Consider the following 27,517-nt stretch of genomic DNA (forward strand, 5'->3'; position numbering starts at 1 on the left):
AGCATCCGCCTCTACATTATGCCATAGCTGAGTTTGGCGTGGGCTGGTCCGTGTTGGGCTGGCCCGTGTTGGGCTTGGCGTGGACCGGCCCGTGTTGGGCTTGGCGTGGACCGGCCCGTGTTGGGCTTGGCGTGGACCGGCCCGTGTTGGGCTTGGCGTGGACCGGCCCGTGTTGGGCTTGGCGTAGGCTATCCTGTGATGGGCTAGCCTGTGTTGGACTGATGTCAGCTTGGTGTAGGCTAGCCCATGTTGGGCTGATGTGGGCTTGGTGTGGGCTAGCCTGTGTTGGACTGATGTCAGCTTGGTGTGGGCTAGCCTGTATTGAAAATAGGCATTATTCCCATAGCTGGGCATCTAGTCCCCTCAGACAGACACCACGGCAGTGTTGTTTAGAGTCAGTTAAGCCCGGGCTGGGAATACAAAGCGGTGTTGTTTGTGGATCTCGAAACCCAATGATATGAATCTAATCATATCTTTTGGACAGCTCTTAAAGTTTTGTTCTGTGTCTCTGCCAACGGACAGGCAATAAGACCAGGAACAGAAGAGACAGGGGAAAATTGGCTTTCCACTTTTTATTGTATTTACTGCAGTTCTGTGTGTGTGTGTGTGTGTGTGTGTGTGTTTGTGCGCTGCATGCGTGTGTACTTCTGTGCCAGTGCGTATATGTTTGTGTATTTTTCCTCAGACAGTCTGCAGGTCATATAACTGAGCAAACAAGGTTTTCGATTCAGTCTTTTTACACTTCTATACTCTTCTACAAACCAGTCTGAATTTATTTGTGTTATATTTTTGTTCAGTGTAGTCTGAATAGGACACAGTACACTATCTCAGGGTGCTACATGAGAGGAAAACACAGGATGTTATTCATTGATATGTATGCCATACACACACCAATAAAAACAAAAACATGCAGTCAATTCAGAATTCCCCAGAATTAATTATGCCAAAGTCCTAGATTTGAATCAAAAACACATGACTGAGTAGCAAATGATCCAACAAAAAAAATCTCAGGCAATAATGCAAAAATAAAATATTTACCCATGAATTTTCTGTTGAAATGTGAGCCATAGGCCTACTTTAGTGGCAAATCAGAAAACATTTCCTGTCTGTGAGTTGTGGTTTTCCTTGATACACATTTTAGGATTAGCATAGAGGACGGATTGTATTTTTCCAGTCTAGTAATATTCTTGGCGTGCTTCAAGGACCAGGTTTTTGAGCTCTGTCAAGTGCTGTTAAGCAGCAGGGATTTACATAACGTTTCTCAACTTCACCTAGTTGAAATATAAAATACAAAAAACACACAAAAATGTTGTCACATACACCGGATAGGTTCAGTGAAATGTTTTTTTTTTTTTAAATATTTTTTTTACAGGCTAAGCCATAGTTGTACAGCACAAATTAGAGTTAAGTGACCTGCTCAAGGGCACTTCAACAGATTTCTCACCTTGTGTATTCGAACCAGTGATGCTCTAACCGTTAGGCTACCTGCCAGTATATTTACACTGTCATGCAGAACCACTCAACACCCCAGGTGTTATTGTGAGCTGGCTAATTGATAGTTGCACACAATTCTCCTCTCCTTTCAGTGAACTAGCCTATTCTAATCCTTTTAAACTTTTCTTTTGCTAAAAGTTTGATGAGGGACTTAAACATTTATTTGGTATGTTTAGAAATATTAAATATAAAGAAATGAATCAATGCAAACCCTTAAGTATCTCCAAATTAAAAAGGGTCATACTGATATGCAAAACATGAATCTTTATTTTTGCTATCCCAGCCCCAACACCAGTCACATGTTTATCAGCTATTTATACAGCACCAACCACGTGTGCTGAACACTTTGCCAATGTGTTGCCAGTGCTGCTCTAGAAATATTTTCCTTTTATTACAGGATCAAGTGAGTTTAATCCATGAGTCCTTTTCCCCCTACAGCAGCTGACTAATCTTCAGATGAAAGAACAGGATCCGTATCAGTAACACTGAAGTGTTAACAGACACCAAAAACAATAATTATACGCTTAGCTTAAAGTCAACTTTCCATTCCTGGTTTATGAGGCTGTAGAAACTCACTAAGCACTTGTTTTGGAGGCTGAGAAAGGAGTTAATTCTCGCCGAGCAGGTCATCAGGCTAATTCGTTACACACACACACAGTTTTCACATACTTGGAAACAAACAAACCTCAAAGTTTTTAGAGATGTCAGGGCAAGCAATGCATATTACAGCATCACAAGCAGTAGGTAAAACTACATTCAGTTTTCCCTCTCTTACAGTCTGAACTTTTGAGAGGAATACGTCTCTGCAAGGTCTGAAAAAAGTCTTACTGTAACGTTTGTCGTCGGAAGGAGAACAAGGTGCAGCGTGGTAAGTGTTCACGATTCTTTATTTACTCAGCACACCAAACAAAATAATCACGAACATCACGTTCTGCAGGCTTCACAGAGCTAACAAAAAAACAAGATCCCACAAACACCGAAAGGAAAATGACAACTTCTATGTGATCCCCAATCAGAGACAATGATAAACAGCTGCCTCTGATTGGGAACCACACTCGGCAAAAAAAAAAGAAATAGAAAACATAGACGTAAAGAAACTAGAATGTCCACCCTAGTCACACCCTGGCCTAACCAAATTAGAGAATAAAAGCCTCTCTATGGCCAGGGCGTGACACTTACACTACCAACAGTCATTTACAGTCAACTATTAATATGCTATGTACTATGTTGGCTTCAGACTTCCATAGGCCCCTCAGAACCTACAGTAAGTTATATTTCCAGAGGGGATGGAGGGAAGGAAGGGGAGTAACTACAGTACATTCCGATCCTAAAGAAGTTAAAACACTTCAGAGAATTTTCACCATGGATGAAAGGCAACCCCCTTCCCCTCTCCTCTTTTTGGCTTGAAGTATGGTTTTGATATTTACAGTATATCACAGCTTTACACAGAGTTCAGTAACAGGAAGCATCCTTCCAGGAAACACTTGAGAAACATATTGCTGTATTTAAAAACCAATATGGTGGTCAGTGACTGAGTCTCAACTACACTGAACAAAAATATAAACACAACATACAACCATTTAAACGATTGTACAGGTCATATAAGCAAATCGAACAATTGAAATAAATGTATGGGGCCCTAATCTATGGATTTCACATGACTGGGCAGGGGTGCAGCCATGGGTGGGCCTGGGAGGGCATAAGTCCACCAAATTGGAAGCCAGGCCCAGCCAATCAGAATGAGTTTAGCCCCACAAAAGGGCTTTCCCGCAGGTGAAGAAGCCGGATGTGGAGGTCCTGGGCTGGCATGGCTTGGTCTGCAGTTGTAAGGCCAGTTGGATGTACTACCAAATTCTCTAAAACTACGTTGGAGGCGGCTTATGGTAGAGAAATTAACATTTAATTATCTGGCAACAGCTCTGGTGGACATTCCTGCAGTTAGCAGGCCAATTGAGACAATTGTGGCATTGTGTTGTGTGACAAAACGGCACATTTTAGAGTGGCCTTTTATTGTCCCCAGCACAAGGTGCAACTGTGTAATGATCATGCTGTTTGATCAGATTCTTAATATGCCACACATGTCAGGTGGATGGATTATCCTGGCATAGGAGAAATGCTCACTAACAGGGATGTAAACAGATTTGTGCACAACATTTGAGAGAAATAAGCTTTTTGTGCGTGGGCCACGTTTCTGGGAACATGGGACCAACACTTTACATGTTGCATTATTTTGTTGAGTATAATAAAAGGTTTTTAATACCACCTTGAAGTCAGTTGAGTGGGATCCTCTCTCTCCAGGAGGAAGAAGTGGTTTCCTCTCTCTGGAGCTGCTGATTGGCCAGGATCAGGCACGTCCTGTGAGGTCATGGGGACCAAATATTAAAGGAAGGAAGGAAGTGGAGCTTCATCACTTCCTGTCATTACAAAGGTCTTACGTGCGGTGACACACAGCCCATCTGTCGTCGCTCTATAGAAGGAATGTCCTCTCTGTCCCAGAGCACCTTTGCTCTCTAATTAAACTGTAATCTAACAATTCCTCTGTGTACAGGAGGAAGCCAGAAAGCATACATTAATTTAAAAAGAGTTTCCATAATAACACTCAGCAGTATCAAAATAGCCTGCAATGAAATTACAATCAATTTTGTCCACCCATAAGCTACATATAAAGGGACTTACATAAGAAGGCATGGGAACCAAAGGAGTGTTATAGGATGCTGTGATGTGATGACCCGTCACACAGACATACCCTCGCTGTCTCCTTAACTTCAGAACCCTGTGTTTGGCACCGCACAGAGTGGGAGTGAAGCTTTAGAATTACAGAGTGAGCAGAGTGAGCGTGCTCCACAGCGACTGCTGTGACTTTGACCTCCGGGGAGGTCATTCATTTCAACACATCTGACCTGACTGATGATCGCCGCAGGCCCGGGCTGCTGCGAGAACCTCTGCTCTGAAGGCCTGGAGTAAAAATGGAATAGAGCTTTATGAACCATTCTTTAATGTGAGTTTTGGGGGACAATGTATTTTATTTGGAGTAGATTGAAGTGAAACTTTATGAAGGAATTGGGTTTTACTGGATGTGTCACTTCTGATGCTGTGACTGAAATAGTATGCTGTTATCTATTAGAGTTAAAGGTGCCTCAGAGTTATTAACTCATTATATCATCCCCCCTGGCATCTCGGTGCTGTGTTTGACACTGTGATGCCTTCATTTTAACAATGGGAAACATTGGGTTTGCAAATCTGTTGGCCTTCCACTTAAGACTGTGTCTGGACATTTCCACAGTAACTACTGTAAGTCTTCATACATTTCACGTATCTGTAGTAAAAGGGAACCAGGAAAGAGTGACCAGCCCAGGTTGGGTTGAGGAGAGGGACGGAAGTAACACTGTTGCATGTGGTTGTTTTAGATGTAGAATGTTTGGACAAGCTGACTCAAAATAACTGCACATAGGGCTGTTGCAGTGACCGTATTACCACCACACTGGTGGTCACGAGTCAAGGAAGCAGTCAAATTCCACATGACTGTTGAGTCAAGGTAAATGGTAACTGTAGGGAAAACACTAGATCACTGCTACTCGTCTTTTCGAGATGCCTACAAGGCCCTCCCCCGCCCTCCCTTCGGCAAATCTGATCACGACTCCATCTTGCTCCTCCCTTCCTAAAGACAGAAAGTCAAACAGGAAGTACCCGTGCAAAGGTCTATTCAACGCTGGTCTAACCAATCAAAATCCATGCTTCAAGATTGTTCTGATCAACCGGACTGGGATATGTTCTGGGCAGCCTCTGATAATAACATTGACGCTTACATGGACACGGTGACTGAGTTCTTCAGGAAGTGTATAGCAGATGTTGTTCCAACTGTGACTATTAAAAACTACCCAAACCAGAAACCGTGGATAGATGGCAGCATTCGCGCAAAACTGAAAGCGCACGATTGCATTTAGCCATGGCAAGGTGACTGGTAATATGGTTGAATACAAACAGTGTAGTTATTCCCTCTGTAAGGCAATCTAACAGGAAACAATTATTATGCGGCAGGGTCTATAGACAATCACAGATTACAAAGGGAAAACCAGCAACATCGCGGACACCGAAGTCTTGCTCCCGGACAAGCTAAACACCTTATTCGCCTGCTTTGAGGATAACACAGTGCCACCGATGCGGCCCGCTCCCAAGGACTGTGGGCTCTCGTTCTCCGTGGCCGATGTGAGTAAGACATTTAAGCGTGTTAACCCTTGAAAGGCTGCATCCCTAGCAGCGTCCTCAGAACATGCACAGACCAGCTGGATGGAGTGTTTACGGACATATTCAATATCTCCCTGTCCCAGTCTGCTGTCCACACTTGCTTCAAGATGTCCACCATTGTTCCTGTACACAAGAAAGCAAAGGTAACTGAACTAAATGACTATTGCCCCGTAGCACTCAATTCTGTCACTTCAATCTGCTTACCGCCCCAACAAATCCACAGACGATGCAATCACCATTGCACTGCACACTGCCCTATCCCATCTGGACAAGAGGGATACCTACGTCAGAATGTGGTTCATTGTCTACAACTCAGCCTTTAACACCATAGTACCCTCCAAGTTCATCATTAATCTTGGGGCCCTGGGTCTGAACCCCACAATGTGCAATTGGGTCCCGGACTATCTGATGGATTGCCCCCAGGTGGTGAAGGTAGGAAACAACACCCCCACTTCACTGATCCTCAACACAGGGGTCCCACAAGGGTGCGTGCTCAGCCCCCTCCTGTTCACCCACGACTGCGTGGCCACGCACGCCTTCAACTCAATCATCAGGTTTGCAGACGACGCAACAGTAGTAGGCCAGATTACCAACAATGGCGAGACAGCCTACAGGGAGGAGGTGAGAGCCCTGGCAGAGTGGGACCAGGAAAATAACCTCTCTCTCTCAACGTCAACAAAACAAAGGAGCTGATCGTGGACTTCAGGAAACAGCAGAGGGAGCATGCCCCTATTCACATTTAGAGCCTAACTGGCATACATAAGCAGCGTGTGAGTTTCAAGTTTGGGGAAGATCATTTTCACCATAAAAATTCACCTTTATAATAAAAGCATTACATGCATAATCACATTTTCGGTCACTTTTGATAATGGTGTTATCTATTAATGGAACGCTTATAGCCTACTACCATGTGCGCATTGCTGTGCTTATAATATGAAGAAATAGCCTAATAGTTTATTAACATTAAGATAAATGTTCTGATCTGTTGCGTCAGCGTAAAAAAAAATGTTTTGATGCTAGTGGTTGTATTAAATCTATTGCATCCCACAACTGTCCCAGACTGTTTGGAATATTTATTTCTCGCACATAATAGGTCAACTTTTGTATTATGGGGGATAGTAGATTGACATAGGCTAGTGCTTGTGCTGTTCTTTTGGCCTACCCATCTTGTTGGCTGACAAAAAGTAAATTTGGACCTTTATTCCAATATCTTCAATAGGCACCTTGGAATTGGATAAGGACGTTTGCAGTTGCGACCCCGATGTGTCTGTCTTCACTTGTAGTCTGTGAAAAAGACCCGATCACGTGATGGAGAGGTGCATCGGAGTGCACAGCGGTGGAAAAAGTACCCAATTGTCATACTTGAGTAAAAGTAAAGATATCTTAATAGAAAATGACTCAAGTAAACATGAAAGTCACCCAGTAAAATACTACTTTAGTAAAAATCTAAAAGTATTTGGTTTTAAATGTACTTTAGTATCAAAAGTAAATGTAATCACAAAAATATACTTAAGTATCAACAATTTCTTTAAGTATAAATAATTAAAAATTCCTTATATTAAGCAAACCAGGCAGAACGATTTTCTTGTTTTTTAAAATTTACGGATAGCCAGGGGCACACTTCAACACTCAGACATAATTTACAAACGAAGCATTGTGTTTAGTGAGTCTGCTAGATGAGAGGCAGTAGGGATGACCAGGGATGTTCTCTTGATAAGTGCGAGAATTAGAAAATTTTCCTGTCCTGCTAAGCATTAAAAATGTAACGAGTACATTATTACATTATTTTATAAGTACATTATAAGTAAGTAAATTATTTTCTTTAGTAATGTAGTGAAGTGAAAGTTGTACAGATACCCCAAAATACGACTTAAGTAGTATGAGTTAACGCTGGGAGCGCATTATAAAGTGCTTGTCAAATTGTGAAGGAGAAACAAATGAAGTGTGTATAGACTGCGCAAAAAACAAAGTAGAGATCGTGCCTTTCAAGCGACTTTTTTCAAATCATCATTAGAGTCTCATCATGCAGCCTTACAATGTATTAAACATCTAAACACATAGCCCGACGTTTGTAGAACAACTAAAGTTACATTGATAACTCTAATTTAAGCATATAGGAGTACCTATTTCTTTAATTCATTTAGGAGACAATATTTGCTGTGAATTCCATGGCATTATTTTATAATATGAAGAATACAAACGATTTGAGGAAGTGCACATATGCGGCTATTCTGTGTTGAGCGGTTAACAGTGAAGCCTACAGCCATTTGTCATAGCCAGATCAGGACCTAACATAAGAACAACTCAGTTTGCTATTCTGTGTTGAGCGGTTAACAGTGTAGCCTACAGCCATTTGTCATAGCCAGATCAGGACCTAACATAAGAACAACTCAGTTTGCTATTCTGTGTTGAGCGGTTAACAGTGTAGCCTACAGCCATTTGTCATAGCCAGATCAGGACCTAACATAAGAACAACTCAGTTTGCTATTCTGTGTTGAGCGGTTAACAGTGTAGCCTACAGCCAATTGTCATAGCCAGATCAGGACCTAACATAAGAACAACTCAGTTTGCTATTCTGTGTTGAGCGTTTAACAGTGTAGCCTACAGCCATTTGTCATAGCCAGATCAGGACCTAACATAAGAACAACTCAGTTTGCTATTCTGTGTTGAGCAGTTAACAGTGTAGCCTACAGCCATTTGCCATAGCCAGATCAGGACCTAACATAAGAACAACTCAGTTTGCTATTCTGTGTTGAGCGGTTAACAGTGTAGCCTACAGCCATTTGTCATAGCCAGATCAGGACCTAACATAAGAACAACTCAGTTTGCTATTCTGTGTTGAGCGGTTAACAGTGTAGCCTACAGCCAATTGTCATAGCCAGATCAGGACCTAACATAAGAACAACTCAGTTTGCTATTCTGTGTTGAGCGGTTAACAGTGTGGCCTACAGCCATTTATTTATTATTTATTATTTATTTATGTACCTTTATTTAACCAGGTAGGCAAGTTGAGAACAAGTTCTCATTTACAATTGCGACCTGGCCAAGATAAAGCAAAGCAGTTCGACAGATACAACAACACAGAGTTACACATGGAGTAAAACAAACATACAGTCAATAATAAAGTATAAACAAGTCTATATACAATGTGAGCAAATGAGGTGAGAAGGGAGGTAAAGGCAAAAAAGGCCTTGGTGGCAAGGTAAATACAATATAGCAAGTAAAACACTGGAATGGTAGTTTTGCAATGGAAGAATGTGCAAAGTAGAAATAAAAATAATGGGGTGCAAAGGAGCAAAATAAATAAATAAATTAAATACAGTTGGGAAAGAGGTAGTTGATAGGGCTAAATTATAGGTGGGCTATGTACAGGTGCAGTAATCTGTGAGCTGCTCTGACAGTTGGTGCTTAAAGCTAGTGAGGGAGATAAGTGTTTCCAGTTTCAGAGATTTTTGTAGTTCGTTCCAGTCATTGGCAGCAGAGAACTGGAAAGAGAGGCGGCCAAAGAAAGAATTGGTTTTGGGGGTGACTAGAGAGATATACCTGCTGGAGCGTGTGCTACAGGTGGGAGATGCTATGGTGACCAGCGAGCTGAGATAAGGGGGGACTTTACCTAGCAGGGTCTTGTAGATGACATGGAGCAAGTGGGTTTGACGACGAGTATGAAGCGAGGGCCAGCCAACGAGAGCGTACAGGTCGCAATGGTGGGTAGTATATGGGGCTTTGGTGACAAAACGGATTGCACTGTGATAGACTGCATCCAATTTGTTGAGTAGGGTATTGGAGGCTATTTTGTAAATGACATCGCCAAAGTCGAGGATTGGTAGGATGGTCAGTTTTACAAGGGTATGTTTGGCAGCATGAGTGAAGGATGCTTTGTTGCGAAATAGGAAGCCAATTCTAGATTTAACTTTGGATTGGAGATGTTTGATATGGGTCTGGAAGGAGAGTTTACAGTCTAACCAGACACCTAAGTATTTGTAGTTGTCCACATATTCTAAGTCAGAGCCGTCCAGAGTAGTGATGTTGGACAGGCGGGTAGGTGCAGGTAGCGATCGGTTGAAGAGCATGCATTTAGTTTTACTTGTATTTAAGAGCAATTGGAGGCCACGGAAGGAGAGTTGTATGGCATTGAAGCTTGCCTGGAGGGTTGTTAACACAGTGTCCAAAGAAGGGCCGGAAGTATACAGAATGGTGTCGTCTGCGTAGAGGTGGATCAGAGACTCACCAGCAGCAAGAGCGACCTCATTGATGTATACAGAGAAGAGAGTCGGTCCAAGAATTGAACCCTGTGGCACCCCCATAGAGACTGCCAGAGGTCCGGACAACAGACCCTCCGATTTGACACACTGAACTTTATCAGAGAAGTAGTTGGTGAACCAGGCGAGGCAATCATTTGAGAAACCAAGGCTGTTGAGTCTGCCGATGAGGATGTGGTGATTGACAGAGTCGAAAGCCTTGGCCAGATCAATGAATACGGCTGCACAGTAATGTTTCTTATCGATGGCGGTTAAGATATCGTTTAGGACCTTGAGCGTGGCTGAGGTGCACCCATGACCAGCTCTGAAACCAGATTGCATAGCAGAGAAGGTATGGTGAGATTCAAAATGGTCGGTAATCTGTTTGTTGACTTGGCTTTCGAAGACCTTAGAAAGGCATGGTAGGATAGATATAGGTCTGTAGCAGTTTGGGTCAAGAGTGTCCCCCCCTTTGAAGAGGGGGATGACCGCAGCTGCTTTCCAATCTATGGGAATCTCAGACGACACGAAAGAGAGGTTGAACAGGCTAGTAATAGGGGTGGCAACAATTTCGGCAGATAATTTTAGAAAGAAAGGGTCCAGATTGTCTAGCCCGGCTGATTTGTAGGGGTCCAGATTTTGCAACTCTTTCAGAACATCAGCTGAATGGATTTGGGAGAAGGAGAAATGGGGAAGGCTTGGGCGAGTTGCTGTTGGGGGTGCAGTGCTGTTGACAGGGGTAGGAGTAGCCAGGTGGAAAGCATGGCCAGCAGTAGAAAAATGCTTATTGAAATGTTCAATTATGGTGGATTTATCAGTGGTGACAGTGTTTCCTATCTTCAGTGCAGTGGGCAGCTGGGAGGAGGTGTTCTTATTCTCCATGGACTTTACAGTGTCCCAGAACTTTTTTGAGTTAGTGTTGCAAGAAGCAAATTTCTGCTTGAAAAAGCTAGCCTTGGCTTTTCTAACTGCATGTGTATAGTGGTTTCTAGCTTCCCTGAACAGCTGCATATCACGGGGGCTGTTCGATGCTAATGCAGAACGCCATAGGATGTTTTTGTGTTGGTTAAGGGCAGTCAGGTCTGGGGAGAACCAAGGGCTATATCTGTTCCTGGTTCTAAATTTCTTGAATGGGGCATGTTTATTTAAGATGGTTAGGAAGGCATTTTTAAAAAATATCCAGGCATCCTCTACTGACGGGATGAGGTCAATATCCTTCCAGGATACCCCGGCCAGGTCGATTAGAAAGGCCTGCTCGCTGAAGTGTTTCAGGGAGCGTTTTACAGTGATGAGAGGAGGTCGTTTGACCGCTGACCCATTACGGATGCAGGCAATGAGGCAGTGATCGCTGAGATCTTGGTTGAAGACAGCAGAGGTGTATTTAGAGGGGAAGTTGGTTAGGATGATATCTATGAGGGTGCCCGTGTTTAAGGCTTTGGGGAGGTACCTGGTAGGTTCATTGATAATTTGTGTGAGATTGAGGGCATCAAGTTTAGATTGTAGGATGGCTGGGGTGTTAAGCATGTTCCAGTTTAGGTCGCCTAGCAGCACGAGCTCTGAAGATAGATGGGGGGCAATCAGTTCACATATGGTGTCCAGAGCACAGCTGGGGGCAGAGGGTGGTCTATAGCAGGCGGCAACGGTGAGAGACTTGTTTTTAGAGAGGTGGATTTTTAAAAGTAGAAGTTCAAATTGTTTGGGTACAGACCTGGATAGTAGGACAGAACTCTGCAGGCTATCTTTGCAGTAGATTGCAACACCGCCCCCTTTGGCAGTTCTATCTTGTCTGAAAATGTTGTAGTTTGGAATTAAAATGTCTGCATTTTTGGTGGTCTTCCTAAGCCAGGATTCAGACACAGCTAGAACATCCGGGTTGGCAGAGTGTGCTAAAGCAGTGAATAGAACAAACTTAGGGAGGAGGCTTCTAATGTTAACATGCATGAAACCAAGGCTATTACGGTTACAGAAGTCGTCAAAAGAGAGCGCCTGGGGAATAGGAGTGGAGCTAGGCACTGCAGGGCCTGGATTCACCTCTACATCGCCAGAGGAACATAGGAGGAGTAGAATAAGGGTGCGGCTAAAAGCAATAAGAATTGGTCGTCTAGAACGTCTGGAACAGAGAGTAAAAGGAGGTTTCTGGGGGCGATAAAATAGCATCAAGGTATAATGTACAGACAAAGGTAAGGTAGGATGTGAATACAGTGGAGGTAAACCTAGGTATTGAGTGATGAAGAGAGAGATATTGTCTCTAGAAACATCATTGAAACCAGGAGATGTCATTGCATGTGTGGGTGGTGGAACTAATAGGTTGGATAAGGTATAGTGAGCAGGACTAGAGGCTCTACAGTGAAATAAGCCAATAAACACTAACCAGAACAGCAATGGACAAGACATATTGACATTAAGGAGAGGCATGCTTAGTCGAGTGATCAAAAGGGTCCAGTGAGTGGAGAGGTTGGTTGAGGGTCACGGCGATTTAGACAGCTAGCCAGGCCAACCGGTAGCAAGCTAGCATAGGATGGAGTCTGTTGTTAGCCACCTCTTGCGTTCGGTCAGTAGATTAGTGGGGTTCCGTGAGGTAGAGGGGATTAATCCAAATCACACAACAACAACAAAAATAAGAACAATAGATATAGTTATAGAGGCCCGAGAAGAAAACATAATAATAATAAAAATAAATAAATTGTCCGATTGTCTATTCAGATAGCAGCCGGTAAGACAGCTAACGGTTAGCGGGCCGCAGATGGGCGTTCAGGTAACGTCGCGACAGAGGAGCCAGCCGGATCTCATTCAGGTAGATAACGTCGGCAGTCCAGTTGTGAAGGCCCGGTGGGGCTCCGCGTAGGCAGTGAAACGGGTCCAGATAGGTGACTGCAGCCCAGGAGTGAATGATGGAACTCAGGAGTGATTGACGGAGCTGGCTAGCACCGGAACAATCGATGTTTGCTCCGGAATCGACGAAAGCCGACTGTCACACGGATAGCAGATAGCTAGCTGTGAGATCCGGGTATGAATGTCCAGAGAGCAGTTGAAATCCAGGGACATGGAGAGAAAAATTGGTCCGGTATGTTCCGTTCCGAGCCGCGCTGCGCCGTACAAAACTGGCGATAGATTTTCGATGGATTTTCGAGCTAAAGGATAGCTGATGACCACAAACCGTGGTTAGCTGAATACTAACGATTTGCCAGTAAAGAAGCTAACTAGCTTCTGATTAGCTTCTGGATTAGCTTCTGGGCTAGCTCCTGGCTAGCTTCTGGCTAGCTTCTTGGAGTTTCTGGCTAGCTTCTTGGAGGATTACAGATCTGAGGTAAATAATACTTTTTTATAAATATAAATTGGTGAGGCTGGTTGCAGGAGAGTGTTTAGAAGATGAGTTGATGGAAAATAAAAATAAAATGTATGTGAAAAAAGTTGTAAATATATATATATACAGGACACGACAAGACGAGGACAAAAGACGTCTGAACTGCTATGCGATCTCTTGGATTTGTCATAGCCAGATCAGGACCTAACATAAGAACAACTCAGTTTGCTATTCTGTGTTGAGCGGTTAACAGTGTAGCCTACAGCCATTTGTCATAGCCAGATCAGGACCTAACATAAGAACAACTCAGTTTGCTATTATGTGTTGAGCGGTTAACAGTGTAGCCTACAGCCATTTGTCATAGCCAGATCAGGACCTAACATAAGAACAACTCAGTTTGCTATTCTGTTCTTCTGAAATAGACTACATTTTCTTCTATCATTCTTCTTTAGACCTGTCTAAAAAAAAATTATGGATTTATTGTGAAGGTGTAGGCTACATTACATGGATTTATTATACTTTTTAAAATGCAGATGTTCCAACGGTCTGCATCATTGGCTTGTAGGAGTCCAGGAGATGCTAAATGTGTTTATGTTAATTCACAGTCAATTTCCAAGAGACCGACAGTTATTTGCTTGACAATCACTGGCTAATGAAATGTTGTGACTGCCACAGCCCTAACTTCACATAACTGTTGTCATTTAAAGTGATACACAGAGTTACGAAATCCTCTTATAGTTCATTCATGTTGCTATTCTAATGAATAAGTTATTTTAACTGAATAAGAAATCATGGCTCGCTGAAAGCTTACTGGCTTGTGAGTTCATTTCAATGGTACCTCCATAATACATTTTAATCATACTCTTTAATCCATCTCAGTGCATAGTGCAGCAACAGGAACAGACAGCGAATGCCAAAAGATCACTGAGCATACACCAATCCCCTCTTCCTTCACTGTAGAGGAAGGGTTGTACAGTAGCATGGAATGGAACAATACAGTACAGTGCTACTGTAGGTTCGGCCCTAATGTATGTGCTTCCTGTCACCTGGACCTGCATGGCAAATGGTCCAGACACATGAGGAAAGCACAAAGGACAGTGACCAAGGACTACTCAGCCCTTCCGCCTCTGAGGGGACAAATGTATCTCTTTGTTACAGTATCCAGAGGACTGTCTATTGTGATAGAACAATGTTACAGTTCCATGTTTGGTCTCTATCTGAAACTTGCTCACTGGGGATAACTCTGATCCTGACTATATGGATGTAGGATATCTGTGGTTACTTGTATCTGTACAAGGTCAACTCTGAATGAATCTATACAAAGGGCTTTTATTGTCTTCTCAGGAAATCTGTCTTATTTACATTGGTCTCATCCCCCACACACGCCTGTGACACCCTGTGGAGATTGAGCCTGGGAGTGTTTAGGTTACTGTAAACTTGGTATCGTTTGATTGGTGGTTGGTTTAGGGTTGGAAGGTTACACCTACAGATGTTATAAATAGAAGGAAATTATGTTGTTATCTCGCTCATCCTCGATCCAGTCCATGGAGGAAGGTTGTATGTTATCTATCTTATCCTGTATCTAGTCTGGGAGGAAGGTTGTATGTTATCTCTCTTATCCTGTATCTAGTCCATGGAGGAAAGTTGTATGTTATCTCTCTTATCCTGTATCTAGTCTGGGAGGAATGTTGTATGTTAGCTCTCTTATCCTGTATCTAGTCCATGGAGGAAAGTTGTATGTTATCTCTCTTATCCTGTATCTAGTCCATAGAGGAAGGTTGTATGTTATCTCTCTTATCCTGTATCTAGTCTGGGAGGAAGGTTTCATGTTATCTATCTTATTCTGTATCTAGTCCATTGAGGAAGGTTGTATGTTATCTCTCTTATCCTGTATCTAGTCTGGGAGGAAGGTTTCATGTTATCTCTCTTATCCTGTATCTAGTCCATGGAGGAAGGTTGTATGTTATCTCTCTTATCCTGTATCTAGTCCATTGAGGAAGGTTGTATGTTATCTATCTTATCCTGTATCTAGTCCATGGAGGAAGGTTGTATGTTATCTCTCTTAACCTGTATCTAGTCCATGGAAGAAGGTTGTATGTTATCTCTCTTATCCTGTATCTAGTCTGGGAGGAAGGTTTCATGTTATCTATCTTATCCTGTATCTAGTCCATTGAGGAAGGTTGTATGTTATCTCTCTTATCCTGTATCTAGTCTGGGAGGAAGGTTTCATGTTATCTCTCTTATCCTGTATCTAGTCCATGGAGGAAGGTTGTATGTTATCTCTCTTATCCTGTATCTAGTCCATTGAGGAAGGTTGTATGTTATCTATCTTATCCTGTATCTAGTCCATGGAGGAAGGTTGTATGTTATCTCTCTTAACCTGTATCTAGTCCACGGAGGAAGGTTGTATGATCAATTCACATTTCCTAGACTTCTAGGCCTCTGGCCTAGTAGGCATATATTTGATCATACTTTGTCTTGTAAGTGAACCTTAGGATCTACATGCTTGTAAATAAGGATCGGACCCTTTTTTTAAAAATGTTCGCCTAAAATGACATACCCAAATCTAACTGCCTGTAGCTCAGGACCTAAAATGACATACCCAAATCTAACTGCCTGTAGCTCAGGACCTGAAGCGAGGAAATGCATATTCTTGATACCATTTGAAAGGAAACACTTTGAAGTTTGTGTAAATGTGAAATGAATGTAGGAGAATATAACACATTAGATCTGGTAAAAGATAATACCAACAGAAACAGAAACATCAGGGGTTCAAACTTTAAAACCCAGTTCCTACATTTGAATATAAAACTTATCTCTGGGACCCACAAGATGACAAATCAGAGCAAGATAACTGAATGTAAGTAGATTATTTACCTTCAGAGGAGAATGTATCGAACCAAGTGCTGTGATAAAATTTATTTTTGTGCACTCTCCTCAAACAATAACATGGTATTGTTACACTGTAATAGCTTCTGTAAATTGGACAGTGTAGTTAGATTAACAAGAATTTAAGCTTTCTGCACATATAAGACATGCCTATGTCATGACAAGTTGGATGTTACTTACAACATCATTCTAGTCACATTAGCATGTTGGCAACAACCGTCCCGGTACAGGGACATTAATCCTGTGTTGGTTAATGCTTTGCAACTTCAGCTTTATAACAAAGTAATTCAATACACTAATATTTAGAATTCCATTCTCAGACATTTCTTCATTACCTATTACTGTAACTCAACTATAGTGTTCTATTACTGTAACTCAACTATAGTGTTCTATTACTGTAACTCAACTATAGTGTTCTATTACTGTAACTCTGTGTTCTATTACTGTAACTCAACTATAGTGTTCTATTACTGTAACTCAACTATAGTGTTCTATTACTGTAACTCAACTATAGTGTTCTATTACTGTAACTCAACTATAGTGTTCTATTACTGTAACTCAACTATAGTGTTCTATTACTCTAACTCAACTATAGTGTTTTATTACACTAACTCAACTATAGTGTTTTATTACACTAACTCAACTATAGTGTTCTATTACTGTAACTCAACTATAGTGTTCTATTACTGTAACTCAACTATAGTGTTCTATTACTCTAACTCAACTATAGTGTTCTATTACTGTAACTCAACTATGGTGTTCTATTACACTAACTCAACTATAGTGTTCTATTACTGTAACTCAACTATAGTGTTCTATTACTGTAACTCAACTATAGTGTTCTATTACACTAACTCAACTATAGTGTTCTATTACTGTAACTCAACTATAGTGTTCTATTACACTAACTTAACTATAGTGTTCTATTACTGTAACTCAACTATAGTGTTATATTACTCTAACTCAACCATAGTGTTCTATTACTGTAACTCAACTATAGTGTTCTATTACTGTAACTCTGTGTTCTATTACTGTAACTCAACTATAGTGTTCTATTACTGTAACTCAACTATAGTGTTCTATTACTGTAACTCAACTATAGTGTTCTATTACTGTAACTCAGTGTTCTATTACTGTAACTCTGTGTTCTATTACTGTAACTCTGTGTTCTATTACTGTAACTCAACTATAGTGTTCTATTACTGTAACTCAACTATAGTGTTCTATTACACTAACTCAACTATAGTGTTATATTACTGTAACTCAACTATAGTGTTCTATTACTGTAACTCAACTATAGTGTTCTATTACTGTAACTCTGTGTTCTATTACTGTAACTCAACTATAGTGTTCTATTACACTAACTCAACTATAGTGTTCTATTACTGTAACTCAACTATAGTGTTCTATTACTGTAACTCAACTATAGTGTTCTATTACTCTAACTCAACTATAGTGTTCTATTACACTAACTCAACTATAGTGTTATATTACTGTAACTCAACTATAGTGTTATATTACTGTAACTCAGTGTTCTATTACTCTAACTCAACTATAGTGTTCTATTACTGTAACTCAACTATAGTGTTCTATTACACTAACTCAACTATAGTGTTCTATTACTGTAACTCAACTATAGTGTTCTATTACACTAACTTAACTATAGTGTTCTATTACTGTAACTCAACTATAGTGTTATATTACTCTAACTCAACCATAGTGTTCTATTACTGTAACTCAACTATAGTGTTCTATTACTGTAACTCTGTGTTCTATTACTGTAACTCAACTATAGTGTTCTATTACTGTAACTCAACTATAGTGTTCTATTACTGTAACTCAACTATAGTGTTCTATTACTGTAACTCAGTGTTCTATTACTGTAACTCTGTGTTCTATTACTGTAACTCTGTGTTCTATTACTGTAACTCAACTATAGTGTTCTATTACTGTAACTCAACTATAGTGTTCTATTACTGTAACTCAACTATAGTGTTCTATTACTGTAACTCAACTATAGTGTTCTATTACTGTAACTCAACTATAGTGTTCTATTACTGTAACTGTGTTCTATTACTGTAACTCAACTATAGTGTTCTATTACTGTAACTCAACTATAGTGTTCTATTACTGTAACTCAACTATAGTGTTCTATTACTGTAACTCAACTATAGTGTTCTATTACTGTAACTCAACTATAGTGTTCTATTACTGTAACTCAACTATAGTGTTCTATTACTGTAACTCAACTATAGTGTTCTATTACTGTAACTCAACCATAGTGTTCTATTACTCTAACTCAACCATAGTGTTCTATTACTGTAACTCTGTGTTCTATTACTGTAACTCAACTATAGTGTTCTATTACTGTAACTCAACTATAGTGTTCTATTACTGTAACTCAACTATAGTGTTCTATTACCGTAACTCAGCTATAGTGTTCTATTACTGTAACTCAGTGTTCTATTACTGTAACTCAGCGTTCTATTACTGTAACTCAACTATAGTGTTATATTACTGTAACTCAGTGTCCTATTACTCTAACTTAACTATAGTGTTCTATTACTGTAACTCATCCATAGTGTTCTATTACTGTAACTCAACTATAGTGTTCTATTACTGTAACTCAACTATAGTGTTCTATTACTGTAACTCTGTGTTCTATTACTGTAACTCAACTATAGTGTTCTATTACTGTAACTCTGTGTTCTATTACTGTAACTCAACTATAGTGTTCTATTACTGTAACTCAACTATACTGTTCTATTACTGTAACTCAACTATAGTGTTCTATTACTGTAACTCAACTATAGTGTTCTTGCATATTGCTATTTATCTTATGGAGTCAGATAATTCATTTAATGGGGTAATTGCTTAGTCTTATAACGAGTCACATGTGATGTATACATAATATACTGTATGTACACATATCACATATTACTGCCCATTAAAGTAAATGTTTACCCCGTTTGACATATCATTGTGGATTATATTGATAACTTTGGAGGTATACTTAATGGTGGCATGCCACTTCAGACTCCATTTTATTTTATTCCATTAGATTCCCTGATATATAACAAATATGTAGCGTACGCAATGGATAAGGTGCAGGCTACAGACCTTTTTGAGTAAATGGAATCTCGTATGCATGAGTTGGCTCACATGGCTGTTTTTCAGTTTTTTTCCACAAGTTGTCATTTAGAAGTAGAAATGGCTTAATGATAGTCCCTGCCTGAAACAGACCTGTTTGCGTCGTAGATCCTCTGAAGAGTATCTTCCACCCCCAGCAACATCACTACATCTCCAACATCACAAGATGGCTGCCAAAAAGCATGTCAGAGTGCTGCGAAAAGAGCACTGGGAGCTCATCCCCTGGGCATTCCATTGCCAGAGAGGCACTGTGTTCAACAACCAGCCGCACGCTCCGTTACTAGCATTGTCTAGGCCCTGGCCTGCCTCTTGTTGTTCGGGCTGTCGTCATGTTGTCACAGATAGAGAGCCCCTGTAGCTATGGTACATATAAGTCCCATTGCCTTGCAGTCTTGTGGTCATTGATTGACTTGATGAACAGGGTCTTGGTAATGGAATTTTGAGCCTCTGGGCAGGCTTCAATGATCTGTTCTGAGTGTTCTCCCAGTCACTTCAAGCTTCAAGTGGATATAAGAGTCTTTATGGGTCGAAAGGTACATTACCTGAAGCACATTTTGGAAGACCTGAGACAAAAGCCTTATACCGGAAGAAAATGTACTTATTGAGTAAAGCCATTCAGATAGCATGTAACGTGTGCTTTTCTTCATGTACTGAAACTATCTGGTCACCACTCAAGTATTTTAACCATTCAATTTGCTACAGTTTAGGCCAGACGTGACTGATGTCATTGTTTAAGGGGTGTGGTGTTGGGTGGCTCTCACACCATCCAGTGGTTTCAACGTAGGTTAGTGTTTTTCCTCATGAATCTTGTTCTGGAGGCAGAGCCGTGGAGTGGTCACTAGCTAGCACAGCCACAAAGTCTTACAATCATTCAACCTAACCTTAAATGATTGTTTTCATGATTTTTTTTACAATTATAGCCAATTTTGACTTTGCAGCTGGCCCATGTAGCGGAAATCAATCAGTTCTACCTCCAGGACAAGATCCATCCCGATAAATGTCAACCTGCGGTTTCTACTGTTGACATTGTGGGTAGAGCACATGGGTAAACATGTCTACACTGAAAACACAACCAGATGCTCCGCCACTGATAGAAGTTGCATGTCAGAGATCAAGTCATGTAAGGAGGAGGTCATATGGAGAGTGCAGTCTCTGCTGACCTCAGATTTCTTTAGCGACAGTCAAGCTCAGTTGTGAAAAGGGTATATAGGCTCTTCTGATTACACCCGGTTGATATAGTTTCCTTTGGGTTGTTGTCCCTTCTGTGTGCCACCAGCCAGCCAGGGTTCATACTCATACCCCATCTATAATAGATTCTACATAGTTTCAATGTCAGGTATAATGCAAATTCAGTACATTCTCAGGAACGTTCTCTGTACCCCGCACATTGACTCAGTACCGGTAACCCCTGTATATAGCCTTGTTATTGTTATTTTATTGTTGCGCTTTTATTTTTTTTAAACTTAAGAAACTATTTACTAAAGAAATTTTTCTTAAAACTGTGTTGTTGGTTAAGAGCTTGTCAGGAAGCATTTCACAGTAAGGAGTTGTATTTGGCACGTGACAAATAACATTTGATTTGATTGAGGAGAGAGGGTCCCCTAGAGGAAGTACGTCATTTATTACAGCCTCCTGTGTGGTGGGCTTACAGGAAATAAGTGCTCACTCACTCACTCACTCACTCACTCACTCACTCACTCACTCACAGACACAGTACTGTAGGTCGTGCTATTGTCACTGGGTATCCCTGCCCTATATTGTTGAGAAGAGAGAACAATACACACTCTCTGGGGGTTGGCAGGTTATGGTTTTACATACCCTGCTTCTTTAGGCAGTGATAACCCCGGTAGGTCAGTGGTGCTACCACTATTGGCAACAAACAGAGGCCATTAAAAAGCTAGACAGGGATAGTATAAATTGACATTAACAACTTCCAGACAAGGCAGCAGAGACTGGAAGATGGAATACCAGACACTGGGTGCCAACCAGGAGAGGTGTTGGCATGGTTCCCAACTGGAGGGCCACTATAGAGAGAAAGAGAGAGAGAGCAGGGGACCAGATGGGTCCAGACATAGGACAGAGCCTGGAGGTTTGAGCACAGCGTAGACTGAGGACCCAGCATATGGAGAGATGAGAGAGGAGAGAAGAGGGACAGAGGGACAGAGGGAAGCTACACACACAGCCTGGAGGAGATGTGGACACTGGACAGAAGTGGACGGACAACTGACATTACCCACGGCTCACTGTTTATGTCTCATAGATAAGTATTCATTGGAAAATCTTACTAGCAATGGCTCTGAACTCTGGAGACCCACTGTCACACCCTGACCTTAGATATCTCTGTTTTCTATATATTTTGGTTATGTCAGGGTGTGACTAGGGTGGGTACTCTAGGGTTTTGTATCATCTAGGATTTTTGTATGTCTATGTTGGCGTGATATGGTTCCCAATCAGAGACAGCTGTTTATCGTTGTCTCTGATTGGGGATCATATTTAGGTAGCCATTTCCTCATTTGTGGTTGTGGGATCTTGTTTACGGTTAGTTGCCTGTGTGCACCAGTAGCTTCACGTTTCGTTTGTGCTTGTTTGTTTTTGTTTTGCTGAGTTTCGATTTATAAAAAATATGTGGAAATCTACTCACGCTGCGCCTTGGTCTACTCATTACGGCGATCGTGACACCCACTGTATCGTAGGAACTTAGTGAAGTGTCTGCATCACACATCCTGTTTATAAAGTGATGCATGTGCAATCCACTTCAAATTAATGTTTTAACATTTGGGTTTCAAGATGAGTGAATGGGCATGAAGAAAATCACATTAAAGGCAAATCACACTTGGTCTACTTTGCAGATTTAAAACAAACAGACAATCATATCAGTCAAAAGTATCAAATTCCCAGTTTATGCTACAAAACAAACTTTAAAAAGTCCATGACATAGTGAGTCATTGTTGGCAGAATAGATGGATGCAGTTGAATGCATGATTTCTTGTCATGTTGTGTTGCTACCATGGTGTGTTGTCATGTGTTGCTACCATGCTATGTTGTCTTAGGTCTCTGTTTATGTAGTGTTGTCTCTCTTGTCGTGATGTGTGTTTTGTCCTATATTTTATTTAATGTATTTTTAACCCAGCCCCCATCCCCGCAGGAGGCCTTTTGTCTTTTGGTAGGCTGTCATTCTAAATAAGAATTTGATCTTAACTGACTTAAATAAAGGTTAAATAAAAATAAATTAATTATTGACAGTATATACAGTGCATTTGGAAATTATTCAGACCCCTTGACTTTTTCCACATTTTGTTACGTTACAGCGTTATTCCTTATTATAAAATGTATTAAATACATTTCTTCGTCACACAATACCCCATAATGACAAAGTGAAAATGTGTTTTTAGAACTTTTTGCAAAAGACAAACAGAAATACCTTATTTACGTACTGTAAGTATACAAAACCCTTTGCTATGAGACTCGAAAGTAAATTCAATTGATTGGACATGATTTGGAAAGGCACCTACCTGTCTATATAAGGTCCCACAATTGACAGTGCCTGTCAGAGCAAAAACCAAGCAATGAGGTCGAAGGAATTGTCCGTAGAGCTCCGAGACAGGATTATGTCGAGTCACAGATCTGGGGAATGGTACCAAAACATTTATGCAGCATTGAAGATCCCCACGAACACAGTGCCCTCCATCATTCTTAAATGGAAGACTTTTGGAATCACCATGACTGTTCCTAGATCTGGCCGCTTGGCCAAACTGAGCAATCGGGGAGAAGGGTCTTGGTCAGGGAGGTGACCAAGAACCAGATGGTCACTCTGACAGAGCTCCAGAGTTCCACTGTGGAGATGGGTGAACCTTCCAGAAAGACAACCATCTCTGCAGCACCCCACCAATCAGGCCTTTATGGTAGTGGCCAGACGGAAGCCACTCCCCTGTAAAAGGCATATGACAGCCCGCTTGGAGTTTGCCAAAAGGTACCTAAAGGACTCTCCGGCCAGGAGAAACAAGATTCTTTGGTCTGATGAAACCAAGATTGAACTCTTTGGCCTGAATGCAAAGTGCCACGTCTAGAAGAAACCTGGCACCATCCCTACTGTGAAGCATGGTGGTGGCAGCATCATGCTGTGGGGATGTTTTTCAGCGGCAGGGACTGGGAGACTAGTCAGGATCAAGCGAAAAATTAACGGCGAAAAGTACAGAGATCCTTGATGAAAACCTGATCCAGAGCGCTCAGGACCTCAGACTGAGGTGAAGTTTCAACTTCCAACAGGACAACAACTCTAAGCACACAGCCAATACAATACAGGAGTGGCTTTGGGACAAGTCAAAGCACTTCTGAATAAGCTACCTTCTTATTTATCATCACTCATCAATACTAGAATTAGAATTCCTAAAACCAGGTCTCAAGCATGGATTACACTTGAGGCCCATGTGATTTCCACAGATTTGGGCCTTTTCCTGTTACGCTCCTTGCCTGTGGAATAGCCTGCAGACTAAACTTAAACTTGAGACTCTTGTCCCCCTGCCGCTCATTTGAATATTTATTGGAGGATTTGTATTTTTGTCTTGCTTCTAACTGTTTCGGGTAATGCAAGTTCTTGTGCTGTTAGGGGAATAACCTGTTAGGGGAATAACCTGTTAGGGGAATAACTTGTTAGAACCTGCATGAGCCTTTAAACAATGTTTTCTTCCTTTCCTAAATAGGAACAAATCTCCTTTAAGGAAGCGCTATTAAGCCTGTTACACCAATTACCTCAGAGGGCTGTTTTTCTTTTGTTAGATTGGAAATGTTTCTCTCTACATGTTCACAGCATGCTTGGGGAGGTACTCGTTACCATAGGAGAACGAATTCAACCCAATTGAAAACGGCTTCAGGGAAGGTTCTTGAAGCCACAGTAATTCCTCGATGCGTTGTTTGTTTCACAAAGGAACAGCTACTGTACAGGTTCATGGGACAATATTAAATGTTTTCATGGGCAAAAACAACAACATATTTCCCTGGAGGGGATCGATTATGTCAACACACTAGCGTCTATTGCCATAGCTGTGAAACATGGCAAAGAGAAATGTCTCAGAATGTGGTGCTGTGGTAAAACTCATGTAGAAACATGTTTGGGATAAATAACTACTCCGAAAAACATTTTCTATTTGACACATTTTGCGTACTGGACTTACCTGTACCAGGAATGGGGATGGTGCATGCTCTGCCCGAGAGCGCCAGTTATTGCCAGAGGAGGTGATGAGTTAGGGAGAAGTCTTCATCTGAGAAGCGAAAGATAAAGAGGTGAAATGTTGGGCACTGGCAAGTGGAGCAGTCCAATGTTTACAGATAATGTTACATATTAGAGCTCCCTCAACAGGCCAGAGAAAGAAGTACAGGCTGCCAACACATGAAGGTTGCTTGAAATTCAAGGTCACTCTGGAACTTCAATGTATGGAAATTACTCACCCAAAATGGTGTTTCAAATTGCAAATAATCTCAACAGTTTCCACATTTTGTCAAAGCAAACCCAAAAATTGGATGCGTGCCAGTTGAAAATGGTTTTGAATAGATGCCTATTTTGCTTTTATGATCTTTATTCATTAATCTTATGCAAATGAGACAAATGCATTGTCACATCTTGAGTGTATTGTTTAATGTGTACTCGCTCTGACTCTATCTCCTGATAAATCAGGCCTATTTCCTGTCTTAATTACTTTTACCAATGGGGGAGGTCATCAAATTAAATCTAATCCAGGGCCCATCATATTAGAAATTAAACCCAGGCACAGGCTATTGATTCAGTTAATCCCAACAGAATCTCCAGACACATCACTGAAAATAGAGCTAATATTCTGGGTTTTAGTGTTATCTGATACTGCGATCCTATCAGCCACAGAAAGATTTACTGTGTTATCTGCTTAATTGCCTGTGGCTTTTCCAATTTCCCAGAATAGCAAACCCATTCCAGTGACTAACTGGTATGTGAATAGCTGTTATATGACTAGCTGGTATATGATCAACTGGTATGAGACTAGCAGGTGCATGACTAGCTGGTATATGACTAGCTGGTACTTGACTAGCAGGTATGTGACGAGCTGGTATATGACTAGCTGGTAGATAACTAGATGGTAGGTGACTAGCTGGTATTTGACTAGCTGGTAGGTGACTAGCTGGTAGATGACTAGCTGGTAGATGACAAGCTGGTATATGACTAGCAGGTATGTGACTAGCTGGTAGATCACAAGCTGGTATATGACTAGCAGGTAGATGACTAGCAGGTAGATGACTAGCTGGTAGATGACTGGCAGGTAGATGACTAGCAGGTAGATGACTAGCAGGTAGATGACTAGCAGGTAGATGACTAGCAGGTAGATGACTAGCAGGTAGATGACTAGCTGGTAGATGACTAGCAGTTATGTGACTAGCAGTTATGTGACTAGCTGGTAGATGACTAGCAGGTGTGTGACTAGCAGGTGTATGACTAGCTGGTAGATGACTAACAGGTGTGTGACTAGCTGGTAGATGACTAGCAGGTGTGTGACTAGCTGGTAGATGACTAGCAGGTGTGTAACTAGCTGGTAGATGACTAGCAGTTATGTGACTAGCAGGTAGATGACTAGCTGGTAGATGACTAGCTGGTAGATGACTAGCTGGTAGATGACTAGCTGGTATGTGACTAGCTGGTATGTGACTAGCTGGTAGATGACTAGCAGGTATATGACTAGCTGGTATATGACTAGCTGGTAGATGACTAGCTGGTAGATGACTAGCTGGTACATGACTAGCTGGTATTTGACTAGCAGGTATGGGACTAGCTGGTAAATGACAAGCTGGTAGATGACTAGCTGGTACATGACTAGCTGGTAGATGACTAGCTGGTACATGACTAGCTGGTATTTGACTAGCAGGTATGTGACTAGCTGGTACATGACTAGCTGGTACATGACTAGCTGGTAAATGACAAGCTGGTAGATGACTAGCTGGTACATGACTAGCTGGTAGATGACTAGCTGGTACATGACTAGCTGGTATTTGACTAGCAGGTATGGGACTAGCTGGTAAATGACAAGCTGGTACATGACTAGCTGGTAGATGACTAGCTGGTACATGACTAGCTGGTATTTGACTAGCAGGTATGGGACTAGCTGGTAAATGACAAGCTGGTATATGACTAGCTGGTAAATGACAAGCTGGTAGATGACTAGCTGGTACATGACTAGCTGGTATTTGACTAGCAGGTATGTGACTAGCAGGTATATGACAATCAGGTGTGTGACTAGCTGGTAGATAACTAGATGGTAGGTGACTAGCTGGTATTTGACTAGCCGGTAGATGACTAGCAGGTAGATGACTAGCAGGTAGATGACTGGCAGGTAGATGACTAGCAGGTAGATGACTAGCAGGTAGATGACTAGCAGGTAGATGACTAGCTGGTAGATGACTAGCAGTTATGTGACTAGCAGTTATGTGACTAGCTGGTAGATGACTAGCAGGTGTGTGACTAGCAGGTGTATGACTAGCTGGTAGATGACTAACAGGTGTGTGACTAGCTGGTAGATGACTAGCAGGTGTGTGACTAGCTGGTAGATGACTAGCAGGTGTGTAACTAGCTGGTAGATGACTAGCAGTTATGTGACTAGCAGGTAGATGACTAGCTGGTAGATGACTAGCTGGTAGATGACTAGCTGGTAGATGACTAGCTGGTATGTGACTAGCTGGTATGTGACTAGCTGGTAGATGACCAGCTGGTATATGACTAGCTGGTATATGACTAGCTGGTAGATGACTAGCTGGTAGATGACTAGCTGGTATTTGACTAGCAGGTATGGGACTAGCTGGTAAATGACAAGCTGGTAGATGACTAGCTGGTAGATGACTAGCTGGTACATGACTAGCTGGTAGATGACTAGCTGGTAAATGACAAGCTGGTAGATGACTAGCTGGTAGATGACTAGCTGGTATGTGACTAGCTGGTATGTGACTAGCTGGTATTTGACTAGCAGGTATGTGACTAGCTGGTAGATGACTAGCAGTTATGTGACTAGCAGTTATGTGACTAGCTGGTAGATGACAATCAGGTGTGTGACTAGCTGGTAGATGCCTGGCAGGTATGTGACTAGCTGGTACATGACTCACTGGTAGATTACTAGCAGGTAGATGACTAGCTGGTAGATGACTAGCAGTTATGTGACTAGCAGTTATGTGACTAGCTGGTAGA

The sequence above is a fragment of the Oncorhynchus clarkii genome, chromosome 22 (genome assembly GCF_045791955.1).
Source record: "Oncorhynchus clarkii lewisi isolate Uvic-CL-2024 chromosome 22, UVic_Ocla_1.0, whole genome shotgun sequence".
In the NCBI taxonomy this organism is placed as follows: domain Eukaryota; kingdom Metazoa; phylum Chordata; class Actinopteri; order Salmoniformes; family Salmonidae; genus Oncorhynchus; species Oncorhynchus clarkii.